The sequence below is a fragment of the Prionailurus viverrinus genome, chromosome D2, assembly GCF_022837055.1.
Source record: "Prionailurus viverrinus isolate Anna chromosome D2, UM_Priviv_1.0, whole genome shotgun sequence".
NCBI lineage: Eukaryota > Metazoa > Chordata > Mammalia > Carnivora > Felidae > Prionailurus > Prionailurus viverrinus.
The window spans coordinates 43,474,657-43,495,223 of NC_062571.1; the positions used below are offsets into that span (position 1 = coordinate 43,474,657).

The 20,567-nt window shown below is 39.1% G+C and overlaps 1 protein-coding gene across 4 annotated transcripts in view; it reads left to right on the top strand.

Moving 5' to 3' along the window:
• The window catches only part of CCSER2 (coiled-coil serine rich protein 2), a 196,388-nt gene that overhangs the window by 24,569 nt on the left and 151,252 nt on the right, over positions 1 to 20,567 (top strand). Inside the window, exon 1 of one of the 4 annotated variants that reach the window (XM_047825695.1) lies at positions 16,270 to 16,397. The exons of the other annotated variants lie outside the window; for them this stretch is intronic. The gene's annotated coding sequence lies outside the window, so the exon portion shown is untranslated. Of the gene's footprint in view, positions 1 to 16,269; positions 16,398 to 20,567 lie in introns of those variants that run through there. 4 annotated transcript variants of the gene reach the window in all.

Genomic DNA, 20,567 nt, shown 5'->3' on the forward strand with positions numbered 1-20,567 from the left:
GGTCCTTTCTTTTTTCTTTTTGATAACTCTGGCTAGGAGTTTATCAATTTTGTTTATTCTTGCAAAGAACCAGCTCTTAGTTTCATTGATCTGCTCTACTCTGTTTTGTTTGTTTTTGTTTGTTTCTATAAAGTTAATTTCTGTTTTAATCTTTATTATTTCTCTTCTTCTGCTGGCTTTAGGCTTTATTTGATGTTCCTTTTCTAGCTCCTTTAGGTGTAAGGTTAGACTGTGTATTTGGGACCTTTCTTTCTTCTTGAGATAGGCCTGAATTGCAATATACTTTTCTCTTAGGACTGTCTTTGCTGCACCCCAAAGAGTTTGGACTGTCGTGTTTTCATTTTCATTTGCTTCCATGTATTTTTTTATTTCTTTAATTTCCTGGTTAACCCATTCTTTAGTAGGATGTTTTTTAACCTCCATGTATTTGAGGGCTTTACAATTTTTTTCTTTTGCTTGACCTCAAGTTTAATAGTGTGTTGATCTCAAAATATGCATGGTATGATCTTGATCTTTTTGTACCTGTTGAGGGCTGAATTGTGGACCAGTATGTGATCTGTTCTGGAGAATGTTCCATGTGCACTCGGAAAGAATGTGTATTCTGCTGTGTTAGGATAGAATGTTCTGAATATATCTGTTAAGTCCATTTGGTCCAGTGTGTCATTCAAAGCCATTGTTTCCTTGTGAATTTTCTGTTTAGATGATCTGTCCATTGTTGTAAATGGGGTATTAAAGTCTCCTACTATTAATGTATTATTATCAATGAGTTTATGTTTGTTATTAATTGATTTATATATTTGGATGCTTCCAAGGTGGGGGCATAAATATTTACAATTGGTATATCTTCTGGGTGGATAACCCCGTAATTATGATGTAGTGCCCTTCTTCATCTCTCGTTATAGTCTTTGTTTTAAAGTCTAGTTTGTCTGACAAATATGGCTACTCTGGCTTTCTTTTGATGTCTATTAGTATGATAGATGGTTCTCCATCCCTTCATTTTCAATTTGCAGGTGTCTTTAGGTCTAAAGTGACTCTCTTGTAGGCAGCATACAGATGGATCTTGTTTTTCAATCCATTCTGATACCCTATGCCTTTTAATTGGAGCATTTAGTCCATTTACATTCAGAGTGTTTATTGAAAGATATGAATTTAGTGCCATTGTGTTACCTGTAGAGTTGGTGTTTCTGATGATGTTCTCTGGTCCTTTATAGTCTTTGTTACTTTTTTTTTCTCCACTCATGGAGCCCCCTTCCCCCCCCCCCCATTTCTAACAGGGCTGGTTTATTAGTGGTCATGAACTCCTTTATTTTTTGTTTTCAGGGAAATTCTTTGTCTCTCCTATTCCTTTTTTTTTTTTTTTTTAATTTTTTTTTCAACGTTTTTTATTTATTTTTGGGACAGAGAGAGACAGAGCATGAACGGGGGAGGGTCAGAGAGAGAGGGAAACACAGAATCAGAAACAGGCTCCAGGCTCCAAGCCATCAGCCCAGAGCCCGACGCGGGGCTCGAACTCACGGACCGCGAGATCGTGACCTGGCTGAAGTCGGACGCTTAACCGACTGCGCCACCCAGGCACCCCTGTCTCTCCTATTCTTTATGACAGCCTTGCTGGATAAAGAATTCTTGGCTGTGTATTTTTCCCATTCACGGTGTTGAGTATTTCCTGCCACTCCCTCTGGCCTGCCAAGTTTCAGTGAATAGGTCTGCTGCTAATCTTATGTGTCTATCCTTGTGGGGTAAGGACCTTTTGACCCTGGCTACTTTCAGAATTCTCTCTTTATCTTTTTGTATTTTTCAAGTTTCACTGTGTGTCATGGTGTTGACCTGTTTTTGTTGATTTTGAGGGGAGGTCTCTGTGCCTCTTGGACTTGATGCCTGTTTCCTTCCCCAGATTAGGGAAGTTCTCAGCTATAATTTGTTGAAATAAACCTTTTATACCCTTTCCCTGCTCTTCTTCTGGGACTCTTATGATGCAGACATGTTTTGGTTTATGGAATCACTAGGTTCCCTAAATTTTCCCTCCTGATCTCATAGTTTTCTTTCCCTCTTCTTTTCAGCTTCATTATTTTCCATAATTTTATCTTCTGCATCACCTATTCTCTCCTCTGCTGCTTTGGTCCTCATTGTGATTGTTTCCAGTCAGTTTTGCATCTTGGTTATAGCATTTTTTTTTCAACATTTATTTATTTTTGGGACAGAGAGAGACAGAGCATGAACGAGGGAGGGGCAGAGAGAGAGGGAGACACAGAATTGGAAACAGGCTCCAGGCTCTGAGCCATCAGCCCAGAGCCTGACGCGGGGCTCGAACTCACGGACCGCGAGATTGTGACCTGAGCTGAAGTCAGACGCTTAACCGACTGCGCCACCCAGGCGCCCCGGTTATAGCATTTTTAATTTCATCCTGACTAGTTTTTTGGTCTTTAATCTCTGCAGCAAGAGTTTCTCTGGTGTCTTCTGTGCTTTTTTCAAGCCCAGCTGGTAGTCTTATAACTAACTTGTTCTAAATTCTTATTCCAGTATACTGTTTGTATCTGTTTTGAGCAAGTCCCTGGCTGTGATTTCTTCTTGACCCTTTTTTGGGGGGAGAATTACCCCATCTTGTAATTTTGGCTAAGTTTCCATCATTTGTATGTTTTGAAAGTTTGTTATGTTTCCTGCCCCCAAGAATACTGCTATATTAAAAAGGAGTCATACACTGTCCAAGGCCTGGCACTAAAGAAAGTGTTTCTGGTATTTGCTGTGTGCACTCTGCTGTTGCATTTTGGCTGCTCTTTCCCAATGGTCAGTCCTCTGCAGAGCTTCTTGGCTGCAGTGTGGAGTCTTTGGACCTTTAACTAGGTGTGCATTGATTTGTTTGTTAAAATAAGTCTGGAAAAAAAAGGGTGGGGGTGAAAAGCCTGATTTGAAAGAAAGAGAAAATGAAAGGGAACAATAAAAACCAAGCAATCAAAAAACTGTAAGACTTATTCCAAAGAAAAAGAAAGGAAAAAAAGAAAAAAAAAAGAAAATAAATAAAGAAGCCTCATACAATTAAAAAGAGAAAAGGAAATGAAACAAACAAACAAAATACTATGCACCTGGTTCCAAAAGAAAAAAAAAAAAAAAAGTAAGCCTGCTCCTCTTTCCACCAGAACTGCAGGTGTCATTTTGAAGCACTCTGTAATCAGTACATTTGGTGCATGTGGGATCCTGGCTGTGCTGGTCCTTTGGAGAAGAAGCCTGCTCTGCTGGCTCAGAGTCAGTCTTGCCCTGGTAAATAAGCAGTTGCCAGTCTCAACCTGGCAGGGTTTGGTGTATGCGAGTCCCTCTTCCACTGGGGGCCTCTGTGTTGCTCTCTGAAGTCCCACGTGGTGGTTTTGGGGGTAAATAGCGCCATCCCACTCTCTTGTCCCAAACAGGGGATCTCACTCCCCCGCCCGCCCCCCCCCCCCCCCCCCGCTGTTCATGCAGCCCTTACAGAATAGTGAGAGCGGTCAGCTCGCCCGCCACAGCTTTACTACATTTTCTCTTTGGCATGCAGCTTGGATTCACATCTCGAAGTCTTAGAGGATACAGCACCCTGCAGACCTGGCCTCCTCCTCTGGAGCAGAGCCCCTCCATGCTGTGTCTGATGTCCTTTGTCCCAGAAAAACAGTCCCACACCTGTGCAGTGCATGGAATCTATGGTGTAGCACTGCTAAAAGCAGCAATAAGGTTATATACCCTCTGGGCATGCCTCTGTCCCCTGCTGGTGAAAGGCCTTTTGCTGGCACCTACAGGGTCTTTTGTCCTTGGAGAGGCAATATACCCTCTTCCAGAAGTACTCCAGGAAGGGGAATGTTCTCTCCCAGTGCACCCTGGAGATCCCTACACCACACTATGTACTCTGGGGCCAGCTCCATGCTTTTCCCCAGAGGAGCATGCCATAGCTCTCCTCTGGAGAAAGTTGTGCACTTCCAAAACCTCTGAGTTTGAGCTCCACATGCTGTCTGCAAAAAACCTGTGACACTCAGTACTTCTCACTACCCAATCTGTGGTCCAGAGATGTTTTCCTCTTGTGGGAACCCAATGCCACCCTCTTTCAACCCCTTTTTCTCTACCTGTTGTCTCTCAGCAGAAAGTGTACCCTCCCTTCCACGGCACTGCCATTTTTCTCTTCCCCAGTTCACTTCCATATACCTTCCACTTGCCACGCTGTCTCGCTCCAACCATGGAGATCCAACCATGGAGATTGATTTTCTGGGTATTCCAAGTGTTCTGACCTCAATACAGCCATGTTTGAGGGATGCAGAAAGACCAGGGTTTCTCTGCTTCTCCGCCATCTTAACTCTTCCTAAGAGTCTGTTTCTTGATTTGTTTCTCTGTCTCTTATTTTTTCCTTTTGTTTGTTTTGTTTGTTCCTTTTCCTTTTCTTCCTTCCTTCCTTCCTTCCTTCCTTCCTTCCTTCCTTCCTTCCTCTTTTTGTTTAGAGAGAGAAAGCCTAAGCAGGAGAGAGGGTCAGAGGGAGGGAGAGAAAATCCCTCTTCACCGTCTCACAGCAGGCTTCACTGTCAGTGCAGAGCCTGACACAGGACTCCATCCTACAACCCCAGGACCATGACCTTAGTCAAAATTGAGAGTTGGGTGCTCAACCAGCTGAGCCACCCAGGCATCCTATTGTTTGTTTTGTTTCTTTAATTTTACATGAGTGAAATCATATGGTAATTGTCTTTCTCAGACCGATCTATTTTGCTTAGCATTATATTCTAGCTTCATTTATGTTTTTGCAAATGGCAAGATGTTATTTTTTTATGGCTGAATAATACTCCATTGTATATGTATGCTACATCCTCTTTATCCATTCATGTATCAGTGGACACTTAGGCTGCTTCCATATTTTCGCTATTGGAAATAATGCTGTTCTAAACATAGGGGTGACTGTATCCCTTTGAATTAGTGTTCCTATATTCTTTGCGTAAATAACCCAGTAGTGCATTTGCTGGATCATAAGGTAGTTCTATTTTTAACTTTTTGAGGAACTTCCATACTGTTTTCCACAGTGGCTGCACCCAATTTGCACCCCAATATAAGAGGGTCTCTTTTTCTCCACATCCTCAATAACACCTGTTGTTTCTTGTGTTGTTGATTTTAGCCATTTTGACAGGTGTGATTTATCTATTTTTCAAGCTTTGTCTCCCACACGTACATTTTGTGATTCATAAGTGGAATAAAAATAAATAAGAGGTTTTTTCTTCTGACATGATAACTGGGCAAGAATTTGAAATGACAGTAGAGAAGGATAAATAATACTTGTTTTTATGTTTGTGTATAATACTAGGCTTTACATTATGGTAGCCACTAGTCACATATAGCTATTTAAGGTTAAATGAGGTAAAATTAAATAAAAATAAAAATTCATTTCCTTAGTCATTGTAGCCACACTCCAAGTGCTCAGTAGCCACATGTGGCTAGTGTCTACATTATTGGACAGGGCAGATACGGAATATTTCCATTATCACAGAAAGTTCTATAGACAGTGCCAGAATAAGAAATCTTATGGGATAGGATTACTTATAAGAGTAAAGACAGACAAAATGATGACTTATCTTCACAATCCTTTAAAGGCAAAGAAGTCTTAATCTTGAAGGTACAATGTGGGAAAGGAGGGATATGAGCAAGGCCCCAAGACATACATTTCTTTGCACTGGCCATCAGATGGCAGTGTCCACTCAGGTCAGCTGATTATAGGAGAAGCACTGGGGAAGGAGGAAGAGGAAGGAAGCAGTCTTCTGGATGAATAGTGGCCAATGTGCAAGATTTCTGTATATGTAAAAGTTTGTTGATAGGGTCTTTATATTTTAAGGAATACCAATGCAGAAAAAATTTCTTATACATTACATAAAATACATCGTATTTTACATTGTGTGATGTTTGGAACATTTTATGTGCTATACACACATATGCACACATAACAAACTGAAGTGCCATGGAACACTATGCATGATGGCTTTTGATATTTTTTATTGCTCTGTTCTTGTATGTATAGCAGGAATATTGATTCATTACAAATAGGAAAAGTCTGCTTTAAGATATTACTACAATAAATCTAATTTCCAGTATATAAAATTACTCTGTGAAATGTTGCAAAATTAATTTTGAAAATATAACTGATCATTATAGAAACTGCCAAAGCTATAACCATTTTAGGTTCTGTATTGGTTTTCCTTATAAGAGACACTTACAAAAAAGCAAAGGTGTTTACATAAAATAATTTTATAGTACTTTTTCAGGTTTTAAGGAACACTGCAGGCAAGTTTCTTACTCTAAGTCCACTGAATGTGACATACCTTGGTTTTTTGATCTGACAATAAGAACAGTACTACACACAAATAGAATCACTCCATGTAAAGAAACTGAGTCTGTCACCACTTTTATCTACTTTAATCTTTCATTGACAGTTTGATTATAGAATTCAGATAAAGCCTTTTAAGGCAATCCAGAACTTCTGTTCTCCTTTGCTAGTATTTTCCCTCATGGTGGCTCATTCCAGTATTATTTTGTAATTCACCTCAAATAAGATAATGAATTATTTTTTATCTTCAGACAGTTTTGATTTTGATTTTTCAGTTATATCAATCAGAGTTTCCATTTAAGGTTTTTCTCTTTCAAACAATCAATGCCTACATCTATTTGTATACTCTTCTTACATCTCTTTGCCTTCTTTTTGTTCTTTAATCAGAAGTTTTAGATTACTCTGAACTTCACCTGTTTTCTCTTTTCAAAAATAAGTCTTCCTTCCTCTGTCTTGTCTTACTGAAAATTTTCCAGTTGTCATTTTATAGCTACATTTTCCCTTATTTGTTCCTTAACTTCCTTAAAATGATGAAGCTGACTAGCTTCCAGTTCAGTATTGCTCCTTTTACTTAAGATTTCTTTCTCAAACTGCTTTTCAAAACTTCTCTCTGGATCATCTGGATCACCCAGTTCTGCTTCCAGTGCTCTTTTTGTCATCTTCCTATTTATTATTTTTTAATATTATTTTTATTTTAATGCCAGTATAATTAACATACAGTGTTATGTTAGTTTCAGGTGTACAATATAGTGATTCAACAATATATCACTCTATATATTACTCCGTGCTCATCAAGATCCCCTCTTAATCCCCTTCACCTATTTCATCCATCTTCTCCCCCCGCCCCCTTCTGGTAGCCATCAGTTTGTTCTCCATAGTTAAAAGTCTGTTTTTGGTTTCTCTCTCTCTCTTTTCCCTTTGTTCATTTGTTTTGTTTCTTAAATTCCACATATGAGTGAAATTATACAGTATTTGTATTTCTCTGGTTGACTTATTTTTCTTAGCATTTATACTCTTTACCTCCATTTGTGTTGTTGGAAATGGCAAGATTTTATTCTTTTTTATGGCTGAATAATATGCCATTGTGTATATATACCACATCTTCTTTATCCATTCATCTAATGATGGACACTTGGGCTGCTTCCATAATTTGGTTATGTTGCTGCAGTAAACATAGGGGTGCATATGTCCTTTCGAATTAGTGTTTTTGTATTCTTTTGGGGTCATCTTCCTATTTAGAATATTGCTTTTCATTTTCCTCTGCTGACTTCTTAGCCATCTCTAATTTCTTTAGGTGATGAGAGTATCTTCTTTGGCTTAATGTAGAAGAAACTTTAATTCTTTTTTTGTTTGTAGTATTTGTCTGACTTATAATTCACATTTCATTTTTTTAGCTGTAGCTATATGGAGTTATTTTAAGATACATAGAGTGCCTGGCTGGCTCAGTTGGAAGAGCATATGACTCGATCTCAGAGTTGTGAATTTGAGCTCCACATTGGGTATAGAGATTACTAAAAAAACAAGTAAGTAAACTTGAAAAAAAAGTTATTATAAGATACAGTTCTTACTCATGTTACAATTCATTGTTAAAAAATGATTTTTTTCATACTCTGATATTCTTGAAAAAAATTGCAGTTTGTGTATTGTTTTCAGTTCTTCAGGAGACTTTGGTAACTGGTTCTTTTTTTTCTTTCTTTTCTTTCTTTCTTTCTTTTTTTTTTCTTTCTTTACATACTTGTGTTCAGTGGCTACTTTTTTTTTTCTTATTAGAGTTAAATTGAACATCTTTAACTTTATGTTTTCAGTTCCGCACCCTTTTGCTCATATTCTTCTAGAAGTTTCCCTGAAGTGTTGATATTTTAGAAAGAGGTTATTTTTTGTATTTTTTACAGTTACTTTGAATAATCCTTCAATATTTTCTCTTACCTATTCTACAAGGCTTTTACACTTACAGAAGAAGAAACAGATTTTCCGATTTCTGCTCCATGAATAAATTCTTGAATGCTTTTTGACTGTTAAAACTTCCTTCCCCAGCTGTTATGGAACTAAACACATCAATTACTTATGCTTTTCCTGTAGTTTGCCACCTCCAGGATCTCAGCCACCTTGTCTGGCACTAGAGAACGCACTGGGAAAAGAATGGGGGAGTCCATTCTATTGTAGTCCTTTCATTTACAACAAAACTTGCTTGTCATAAACCAATAAATTTATGTCATGATCAGCAGTTTGGAAAACGCAGGTATATTGAGTGTTAGGTTAAGAAAATGAATTGGAGAGAAGCTATATAGGGTAATTAAATTTGAATCCTAGCCCCACTACTAACTAGCTTTGTGACCTTGAGAAGACTGCTTAACCCCTCTCCGTTTAATTTCCTTGTTGTAAAGTAGAGATCATATTTACTTTGTAAAGTGGAGATTAAATAGGTTAATATATGTGAAATCCTTAGAACATTGCCTAACACATAGTAAGAGCTATAAAAGTGTTAGAGATGCTATTACTGTTGCTACTCCTCCTACCACTACACTCCATATTGAGTGCCACTGACTTGGGTTCAGTGGTCTTTGTATCTTATCTGTATGAACTTGGACAAGTTATTTAATGTCTGCAAACTTCAGTTTCTCCAGCTCTCAGATGAGAATAAATGTACTTCTGTTTTATTACAGTGTGGTTAAGATACAGTAGTTCTTATAAACTGCTTAAAACAGTGCCATGCATATACCATTCTTGATAACAATTAGCTATAATCATTAAGGCCCCTCACAGTCATGTTGTCCTCTCTTGTCTTCAGCAGGGACAGTTAGGTCTTTCCACCCTCTTGGTCCCATAGAAAGAAGAGTTTTTTGTTCCAAGTTATAGAGACACTGCAGAGTCTACCTTCTACAGAATTTCCTGTCTCTTGGGAAAGACAGATACCATATGTTTTCACTCTTATGTGGATCCTGAGAAAGTTAACAGAACCCCATGGGGGAGGGGAAGGAAGAAAAAAAAAAAAAGAGGTTAGAGTGGGAGAGAGCCAAAGCATAAGAGACTCTTAAAAACTGAGAACAAACTGAGGGTTGATGGGGGGTGGGAGGGTGGGGAGGGTTGGTGATGGGTATTGAAGAGGGCATCTTTTGGGATGAGCACTGGGTGTTGTATGGAAACCAGTTTGACAATAAATTTCATATAAAAAAAATTTAGACCAGATATCAGCAAACTATTGCACAACCAAATCCAACAATGATGCTCTTAGGTCAACTGGTGCAAATAAAGTTAAACATTTGTAACTAAAGGAAAAAAAAAAAAAAGAATTTCCTGTCTCTTGGGATTTAGGCCTGAGTTAGCCCCAGAACATCATTCATTTGTATGCACTGGTATCTTTTATGTGTCTGACTCTGCTGAATGCTGAGAATCTTATTTTTATTTTTATTTTAAATATTTATTTATTTTTGAGAGGGAGAGAGAGAGCATGAGCAGGGGAGCAACAGAGAGAGAGGGAGACACAGAATCCAAAGCAGGCTCCAGGCTCTGAGCTGTCAGCACAGAGCCTGATGCAGGGCTCAAACTCACGAACTGTGTGATCATGACCTGAGCTGAAGTCAGATGCTTAACTAACTGAGCCACCCAGGCGCCCCTGGATGCTGAGAATTTTAAAAATGAGTCTTTTCTTTCTTTCTTCTTTGTTTTTGTTGTTTTTTTTTAATTTTTTTTTTTAACGTTTATTTATTTTTTTGAGACAGAGAGAGACAGAGCATGAATGAGGGAGGAGCAGAGAGAGAGGGAGGCACAGAATCGGAAGCAGGCTCCAGGCTCTGGGCCATCAGCCCAGATCCCGACGCGGGGCTCGAACTCACAGACCGTGAGATCGTGACCTGAGCTGAAGTCGGACACTCAACGACTGAGCCACCCAGGTGCCCCTGTTTTTTTGTTTTTGAGAGACAGTGAACAGGGGAAGGGCAGAGAGAGAGGAAGATAGAGAATCCCAAGTAGGCTCTGTGCTGTCAGCGCAGACCCGATGTGGGGCTCAAACTCACAAACTGTGAAATCATGACCTGAGCAGAAATCAAGACTTGGCCGCCTGACCAACTGAGCCACCTAGGTGCTCCTAAAAAGGAGTCTTTTAATTAAATTACTAAGTATATGTTGTATGCACTTTCATTATGCTTTTTAAAAAATTTTTTTTAATTAAAAAATTTTAGAGAGAGAGAGTATGCAAGCAGGGGTGGGGGCAAAGAGAGAATGAGAGAGAGAGAGCAAGCAAGAACCAGCAGGGAAGGGGCAGAGAGAGAGAGAGAGAGAGAGAGAGAGAGAGCAAGAACCAGCAGGGAAGGGGCAGAGAGAGAGAGAGAGAGAGAGAGAGAGAGAGAGAGAGCAAGAACCAGCAGGGAAGGGGCAGAGAGAGAGAGAGAGAGAGAGAGAGCGAGTGAGCAAGAACCAGCAGGGAAGGGGCAGAGAGAGAGAGAGAGAGAGAGAGCGAGTGAGCAAGAACCAGCAGGGAAGGGGCAGAGAGAGAGAGAGAGAGAGCAAGAACCAGCAGGAAAGGGGCAGAGAGAGAGAGAGAGAGAGAGAGAGCAAGAACCAGCAGGGAAGGGGCAGAGAGAGAGAGAGAGAGCAAGAACCAGCAGGGAAGGGGCAGAGAGAGAGAGAGAGAGAGAGAGAGAGCAAGAACCAGCAGGGAAGGGGCAGAGAGAGAGAGAGAGAGAGAGAGCAAGAACCAGCAGGGAAGGGGCAGAGAGAGAGAGAGAGAGAGAGAGAGCGAGTGAGCAAGAACCAGCAGGGAAGGGGCAGAGAGAGAGAGAGAGAGAGAGAGAGAGAGAGAGAGCAAGAACCAGAGAGAGAGAGAGAGAGAGAGAGAGAGAGAGAGAGAGAACCAGCAGGGAAGGGGCAGAGAGAGAGAGAGAGAGAGAGAGAGAGAGAGCGAGCAAGAACCAGCAGGGAAGGGGCAGAGAGAGAGAGAGAGAGAGAGAGCAAGAACCAGCAGGGAAGGGGCAGAGAGAGAGAGAGAGAGAGAGAGAGAGAGAGAGCAAGAACCAGCAGGGAAGGGGCAGAGAGAGAGAGAGAGAGAGAGAGAGCAAGAACCAGCAGGGAAGGGGCAGAGAGAGAGAGAGAGAGAGAGAGAGAGAGAGAGAGCAAGAACCAGCAGGGAAGGGGCAGAGAGAGAGAGAGAGAGAGAGAGAGAGCAAGAACCAGCAGGGAAGGGGCAGAGAGAGAGAGAGAGAGAGAGAGAGCAAGAACCAGCAGGGAAGGGGCAGAGAGAGAGAGAGAGAGAGAGAGAGAGAGAGAGAGCAAGAACCAGCAGGGAAGGGGCAGAGAGAGAGAGAGAGAGAGAGAGAGAGAGAGAGAGAGAGAGAGCAAGAACCAGCAGGGAAGGGGCAGAGAGAAAGGGTGACAGAGGATCTGAAACGGGCTCTGTGCTGATAGCAGAGAGCCCGATGCAGGGCTCAAACTCACAAACTGTGAGATTGTGACCTGAGCTGAAGTCAGATGCTTAACTGACTGAGCCACCCAGGTGCCCTGAGAGAGAGAGAGAGAGAGAGAGAGAGAGAGAGAGAGAGAGAGAGAATCTTAAGCAGGCTCCACACTCAGTGCAGAGCCCCATGTGGGGCTCCATCCCATGAATTTGGGATCATGATCTGAGCTGAAATCAAGAGTCAGACCCAGGTGCCCCTTGAAATTATTTGTATTGTACAATTTTCCTATGTGCTCACAACCATTTAGTAAGACCTAGTCCCTACCTTTTGTAGCCCCATTCAGCTGCAAGCCCAATTCCCATACTCTGCAGGTTGAGCCACTCCTGACTAAGGTGGACTAATGGGGCCCACAATTAGTGTGGCTACTATAGTTGCAGTGTTCAGTGTTCCTGGGGCTAGAGCCCTGGACAAGCTGCCACCTTTTTCACAACTTAGCTATAAATTAGAACCTCTGCCTTATTTTCTTGTCTAATCTCATAATGGGAGTAGAAGCCCATCTTGAACTTGTATCCTATGGGTGCTTGCTCTAGGTACTGTTCCCAGTGTTTTAAAATTTTAACTTTCTCTTTTAGCTCTTTCCCTGCATCTTAGAGCCACCCAGGTGCCCAGAAAAGAGGGCACAAAATTAGAAAAAAATGAAACCATTGCATTTATATTGTCTTAAGTTACTGGCTTTTTCTTTCTTGTCTTTAAAAGACTGTTTCCTGACTCCATTTCTTTATTTTTTTACTCTTGAACTCACCAGAGTAATTTTTCTGTGCCTCATCTTGTCTCCTGAAACTGCTTTGGCAAAAGTGACCAAATTTGTAAACTACTAAGTCAAATCATTCTTTTTAGTTTTCTTTCCTTATCTGTGGAATTTGACACTACTATTACCATTTAAAAATTCTCTTCCAGTTCTTTTCTTCCCTCTTGTATCATACATTCTTGGCCTTCTTTGTTACTTTTTTTTTTCTTTTGATTATCCCTTAAATGTTGGTGATCCCCTGGACAGTGCCCATCGCCTTTTCCTCCTTGTTCTACATCTTCTCTAGGTGGCCTCTCCTGATTTTGGTGGAATATTTGACCATTATCTCTATCTAATGATTCCCAAATCATCATCTCCATTCAGATGTTGTCCTTGCATTTCAGACTCTCTTACATGACAGTAAACACCCCCACCTGTACCTCCTATAAGTACTTCAAAGTCAGGTTGACATGCTAAGTTCATGATCTCTTTCTCTAGACATAATGTTTGCCCTTAGTTAAAGATACTATCCTCTGTCAGGTCAGACAGCCTGAAATCTGGAAGTTCATTTTTTCTTTCATCTCTTACATTTAATCAGTCAATTACTGATCTATTTACTTATTAAATATTGTGTTCTCATTTTGTGTTTACTATTGTGATAAAATTCTTTTTTTAAAAAAAATTTTAATGTTTATTTCTGAGAGAGAGAGAGAGAGAGGGAGAGGAGGAGGGGCAGAGAGATAGAGACACACACAGAATTATAAGCAGGCTTCAGGCTGAGCTGTCAGCACAGAACCCAATGTGGGCCTTGAACCCATAAACTGAGATCATGACCTGAACTGAAGTTGGACACTTAACCAACTGAACCACTCAGGCACCCCAAAATTCTTTTTTTTTTTTTTAATTTTAAATTTATTTATTTTGAGAGAGGGAGGGAGAGAGAGAGAGAGAGAGAGCAAGCACAAACAGGGGAGGGGCAGAGAGAGAGAGAAAATCCAAGCAGTCTCCACACTGCCAGCACAGAGCTCAATGGGGGGCTCAAACTCATGAACTCATGAGATCATGACCCTAACCGAAATCAAGAGTTAGACACTCATACCTGACTGAGCCACCTAGGCGCCCTGTGATAAAATTCCTAAGATTCAATATTGCTAATACCTTTTGTATTTGAACCTTTTCTCTAACTTTTTTGTACAATTCTTGCCATCTTTCTCTAGTTATAATCCAGTCTATCTCCCATTCTTCCTCTAGTCCATCCTCCATACTGAAATCATGTCAAAATTTCAAAATTTCAGACATTTCAGCATTGAGGTCGGATTATTGTTTTTTCTGGCTTAAAACCCTTGACTTCCTTACTGCCCATAGTAAAGTCCACAATTCTTAGTATGGCACGTGAGGCCTTCCACAGGCTGTGTTTTCTTTCCAGTGTTCTCTTTTCCTGTTCCATTTGTTTGAACCCTATTATCTGCTCTTGTTTAATAACAGTTAATAACTGTTTGCTGAATATGCCATGCTGGTTCTGTGCTTCTGTTTAGGCTCTTAGGCTGTGTTGCTCCTCACATGCAGTGTCTTTATTATTGTTTGCTATTTATCATTTGAGACCCAGCTTGAACATTGCCTCCTTTATGAAGCTTTTTATGATATCCTCTTCTCCCAATTAAGGACTCTTCGAGTGTGTGTCCCCATGTACTACTTTATACACTTCTCCTGTAGCCATTATAGCACTTCATTGCCCTTTTCTTGTCTATATGTCTTTTTCTGTGTGTGGAATATCTTATTGTATCCACACCCTCAGGCACAGAGCCTGACCTGTAGTAGGCTTGCAGTAAATATTGGATGACTGAATGAATGTAAGTTGTTACTGTAATGAGATATTCCTTCCTTAGGTAGGAGTTCCTTTGCCAGATCTTAAGCTTCTCCTAAAAGGTATTATATCTTACCTTGTTTATTTTTCAGGATCTTGTCTCATAGGTGCTTAATAAAAAAGTGTTGCAGTAATCTGAGGTAGAGAGGTATGCAGTGGCTTAAACTGGGCTTCCCTACAGAGGAGGAAGTTGAATTGTGTTGGTCTTAAGCACAGTAAGAATGTTCTTATATTTAATGGTCCTTATGTTTTATCCATACTTCACAATTAATTTGTAGATGGAAACATTGTTCCTAACTTTTGATACTTGCCAAGTCAAGAAGATTCTCAGTGTCAGAACTCTGGAGATTGATTAAATGCTGTTAACTAGTTTGAGAAGTTTTACTTTTTAAAAATGTTAAAGTGTGGGTGTCCTTGTTGCTGTTAAACGTTGTGGGGTAATTACCTAAAATAGTTTGTAATTCAATGACACAAGGAGTCAGCATATAAAGAGCACAGACTGAGACTGAGTGGGTCATGTCCCATTTCTTTTGTAATTTCTTTTTTTTTTAATGATGTTTTATGCCAGAAGTTTTAATTTCTTCTTCAAAAAGACTAAAGAGTTTGATATCATGGATATGCATAGGGATTGAGATTCTAAATTAGAATAAATTATTAAGTAAGAAGGAAGCTGTCAGGGAAGAGATTTATTTGCTTGTTGGGTTTCATAACCCAGTATAGTTTGTGGAGGGGTGAGAAAAAACCAATATCATGAATTTGAGTACTTGTTTTGCCTAGGAAAAGAGATTATACAGAACTTTATAAACTAGTTTTGTAGGACCTCAGGTATTAGTTGAAATATACTGCCTATTTTGTGTCAAGCTGTGTTACGATTTTTATACAGAAATGTTGATACTGTGGATTTGAGGCAATACTGACAGTTCTCAGCAAGACACTGTTAAGGGATATGCTCTTCATTTATAAATCACCTACGTTTATGAAACACCAGTTTTGTGCCAGGCTATGTCTGAGGACCAGAGTGAGGAAACAGATGAGTGAAAGGATAGTCTGGGTTCTCAAAGAACTTGGCCTCCAGTGGGGAGAACATAAACCTGAAGTGGTCTGAGGAGCACTTCTTGGTTTGTTGACAAAAAATAGGAGCCCACAACTTACCCTGGTATGCTGGGGTCTGTAAAGGTTGCTTGATATTATATAGAACACGTGAAGGATGAGGGATTGTGCCTGCCAGGCAGAAGAAACTCTATGTGCAAACATATGTTAGTGGTAGACCATGGTATGTTGTGCGAGCTGTGAATCCTGAAACACCTTAATAAATCAACCATGAGCCTTTATAAGTAATTAGTGGAATAATCCTGGGCTGATGACTACGTATACTATCATAGAAACCTTGGAAATAGAACTTGGTCCCCAGTGTATGTCCTGATACCATCTTTTATAAGACTGATTATATTTTTGTGCATGTTTTACTGTTTTTACACGCATGTCCAGTGTTTGCTGTGTGAATGCAAGGTTTGATATCTGTTTTAGTCACAACTAAATCCCTGGGAACTTGTCCAGTGACTGGCTTATAATGAATGCTCAGTAAATATTTAGTCAACAAATAAATGGTATTAAAGATGACATTGTAGACCTCAGTGACCTAAGGTCAACCTAGTTCTTTCTTGCAGATTTGCCTGAGCATTAGTTCAGGTAGTTGGCTTATGCAAGAAAAATCTACCTTCAGATAGATACTTCAGATAGTATCACATTCTTGGTAACATGCTCATGCTGATAGGCATGTACAAACTGAGACCTATTGAGGAAAAAAGAGATTCCTATCTTCTCTCATATGTTTACTTGCTTCCTTTACAAGTACAAAAGCTTATGAGTTGGAAGTGAGTAGAGGAACCTTTGTATGTAGGATATATGAACCTCCAGCATTTATTTTTTCCTCATGGTCCCAGGACCCTGATTGGTTTTGTGAAGTTTGCTCCTCAAAAGGACTCCTGCAATCTTCTCCTACTATTATTGACTCAAGTGATGGAAACTTCTAACTCTCAGCTATAGGTAGACCTTTTTTTTTTTTTTTTAACAGCCGTATTCCCAAAGGTTTAGTTGATTCGGTTATTACTAATAATATTGTATATAATTCAAGAACTGACTGGAAACTTGGTTTGTCTGCTTTATGGGCACTTGCACCTTGAAGGAACTAGATAGAAAACATTGAATGTCCATTCTTTGAAATTCTGTAAGAATGGAGGGCTGCAATCCAGCTATTCTTTCAGCTAGAAATCTCTAATCCATGAAATCTCTATTTTAATGAAATAACTGAGTTGTTATGATAACTCTGGGACAGATCCTGTGGTCTTGAGGTGCCTCTTGAATTATCAGAGAAAGCTTATATTAGGTGTCCCAATCGGTCTTGCACCAAGTGTATACTATTGAATTCTGTGTATTACTCAGTATTTGGTTGTCAGAATGATTTGTTACCTAATTTTATCAGGTTGGTTTATTATTTAAATATTAGTTGTTCGGTTGTATTTGAGATATATTAAAATGAGTTTTGTGATTTAATATAGTCTCTTGTATTAAATACTGTGTTTTTAAAGTTTAAATATGGGAAGGGAGCTGGGAGTATTAGAGAGGTCTGTGCCATGCTGATAATGAAATTTGATTCCTATGCTGATAATGAAAAAATATGTGTATATTAATAAATTGAAAATGGATGTATTTGCATTGTGACTTGTTTGGGTACAATGCATTGTGACTTGGACATTTTGGTGGAAACATTTTGTTTTACTTAAAAAGTAAATTATTAAGTATCTCACTTAGGTAAACCATAAAGTAATGTGGGACATAGCGATTTTTGCATCATTTCTGAGCTTTGTATTATGGTAGCATTCTGGTGTGGTAGGGGTCAAGGATGCCTGTTGTTCTTATTACTTGATAGTGTTTTCATGAAAAATCCCTTTGCAAATGTTAAAACAGGTCCAGATTAGCTTCATCAGATTAGATTGTCATAGTAATCTGCAAACAGCATGGCCTATAAGATCAAAGCCATGATTAGGTACTATTACTTATCCATTATTTACATATGAAAAACTGTTTTAATGAGAGACCTAGGAAGTGGTGAGTATAACATTCTAATCTGGGCAGCTTTACAACCCTCTTAACCATTAATTACCCTTTACCATTTTCCAAGGTAGTTTTTCTCTTGAAACTTCTCAAGCCTTGATTAGAGCAGTTTATGCCTTATGGTACTGTTAAATCAAGAGACTTCTGTGGGAGGAGTTAAATGTAGAGATCTAGACATTGGGAGTTCTCTGAATGGAAGTATAAGCTGAGACCTATTGAGGGCAAAAGAGAAGTACTCCTGAAGGGACTGGGGAGGAAGGGAGGAAGAAAGAGGGGGAGAGAGAGAAGGAGAGAAAGAGAATGAATGCTAAGAGGAAGGGGGGAGCATGTCAAATGTGCTGTACTTTATTACACCTCTCTTCCTCTTATGGAAATGTCCTTATTTGAGGTTTACTTTTTTAAGGGAAAAAGTATATAGAGATCTTAAACATACTTCTCTACAGTATGGTGAGTTATCACCCCCACCCTGCCTGTGAGTTATCACTCAGCTTTTAGCAGTTATAAGTATTGTTTTATGTAGAACACTTATTTTAAAAGTATGAGCATTATACTCTTAACACTCCCAACAACAAAAAAATAACATCTGTTATATGATTCGGTACCCATTTCATGATCAATTTTCCTGAATTGTCTCAAAAACAATTTTTATTACTGGGGGTTGATTACATTAGAATCCATGTGAAGGATTAATTAATTAACATATCTCTTAAACTTGTAGCATTCTCTTTCTATTTGCTGAGGAAAGAAACTGAATCCTTCCTCTTGTAGCCTTTTCACACTCCAGATTTGGCTGATTATGTCTTTATGTTTTTAACATTTATCTGTTCCTTGTCTTGTAAATTTGTAGATCTAGAGGCTTGAATAGATTCAAATTGAGTTTGTTTGGGCAAGAATATTTCATGGATGGTCCTGTGTATGTATGTCCTCTTGTTTCATAATAGGACATTAAGATTGATTCAGATTCAGGTGTCTTTTTCAATTAATGGATTTAACAGTTATTAATGATTGCTACCTGGATATATTAATTCATTAGGGGCTGCTTGCTAACCAACACCAAGTATATCTGATTTTCTTATTTTGTGATTCCATGTTCGTTTTCTGCATTCATTAGTTATGATTCTACTATGAAGAAAATTTTCATCAGCAGTTATTTGATTGCCTTGAAATATAGGAAGTATTAGTGTGAAGACTTTTAAATCTTAGAGAAACTTTTTTTACATTGAGTTATAACATACAAACAAGTGCATAAATCTTAAATGATGTACCTCTTGGTGAATTTTTACATAATTGTTCACCTGAGAAACACCATCCAGATTAAGTTATAGACTGTTACCAACACCTCAGTCAGTCTCTTCTCATAGAGGTAATCTTTGTTCCAAGATGTAACATGTAGAAATACATGTTTTAAGGCCTATTTTAGACATGTTGACTTGGAAATTCTGGGGTGGCAGTGGGGCAGTAATCTTGTTTTAATAAGCCCTTCCAGGTGATTCTGATGCATACCAACATTGGTGAACCACTGCTTTGTTCTCATCTTTTTTACCATCATTGGTTTGGCTTGTTGGTTAACTGAGCATTTTTTATGTTCCATTCTATTTCCCCAGGTGCAATGGATCTTTCTCTGTGTCCTAGAGGTGAGAGGGTTTGCTGCCCCTTCCCCAGCTATTTAAGGTTTTGCTTCATAAGATAGAAGGATGCATAGAAGCCAGTGGGGCTTTGTCCTTATTCAAGCTTAGCCTCTTATCTCCTGTATGCTTGTGCCATTGAGAGGAGGCTCTCTAATGCCTTGAACAGTAGGTTGAAGCCCTTGAAAGAGAGCTTGCTATTCCAAACTGACATTTTACTCCACATTTGGCTTTTAAGTATCCATGAAAATGTTAGCTTATTACTCCTTATGGTGATCACCTCCTTCTCATATGCTCTGCTAAAAGTGAAACTGTTAAAATGTCTTGTCTCTTCTTGGAGGATCTTAGCCCCCTTTGGAATTTGGGATTATTCCAAATTATTTGGTTGCCTTCTGATGTTGGCTCTCTGATTGGCTCAAGAAAAGTTAGGATTTTGAAGATTATCTGGCTGTTCCAGGTTGTTAGGTAGTAGTGACATTCGTTGCAGCTTTCTACAGCCCAAGTGGAAGTGACATTCTGATCTTTCTATAAATGGAACCACACTATATGTACTCTTAAGTATCTGGATTCTTTTGTTTAAAGAATCTTCCTAGATTCATCTGTATTGTTGCATGTAACCAATAGTTAGCTCTTTTAAAAAATTACCATGTTATATTCTATTAGGTCAAAGTTACTACTAAAATTTATTTTTCTACAATATTATTCTTTCAGTACAGCTAAATCTTAACAAAATATTTCATTTTGGGATTTCATTTATTGTCTGCTGTATACTGAACAAGCTTAGGGTTGGGTAATGTGTTCAGGTGTATCAAATTTAGTCTGTACCATATATGAATTTATAGCCTAGCAATCTGTGTTCATGTTACACCTGTCACTCTTCTCCCTGATACTTGATCGTCTATAGCCCTGTCCTCATTGCCTATTTAATTTAGGAAATTTGCTTGAGCAGGTCCAAAATACTGAAGGATTGCATGCCATGATTTTTCTATACCCAGTGTTTTATAAAATGTCTATGGTTAATTGTTATGCCTACATACTATTTTAAAAGGCAGTGCAACCACTCAGGTGTTAGGCTTGGCCATTATTCAAGCAGCTTGACATCTGTCATCTTAGCCCTCAGCACCTTAATGTCATTTGCATGCCCCACACAGTTGAGTTTTACCGGAACTAAATGATAAAATTTGGAGGGAGAGTTTTGTGGTTTGGCCAAGGGCAACTTCTGGTTTCTCTTTATCTGCCAGTATTCTCCTTGTTCCTTAAATTAAAATTTCACAAAGTGATATGCCTTGAATCTACATTTAATAACATTATTTAATGTTCCTAAGCCACAGACTAATTTAAAGCCTCTCTTTCACAAATTGTTTTGATACCTATCTGCCTGAGTAAAAAGTTGTAACCGGAGGACAGAAAGGTCAGCTTGATACAATAATGGGGCTTTGTGTTGAGCTTGATGTGCTCTTTTTAAAACTATGAACAC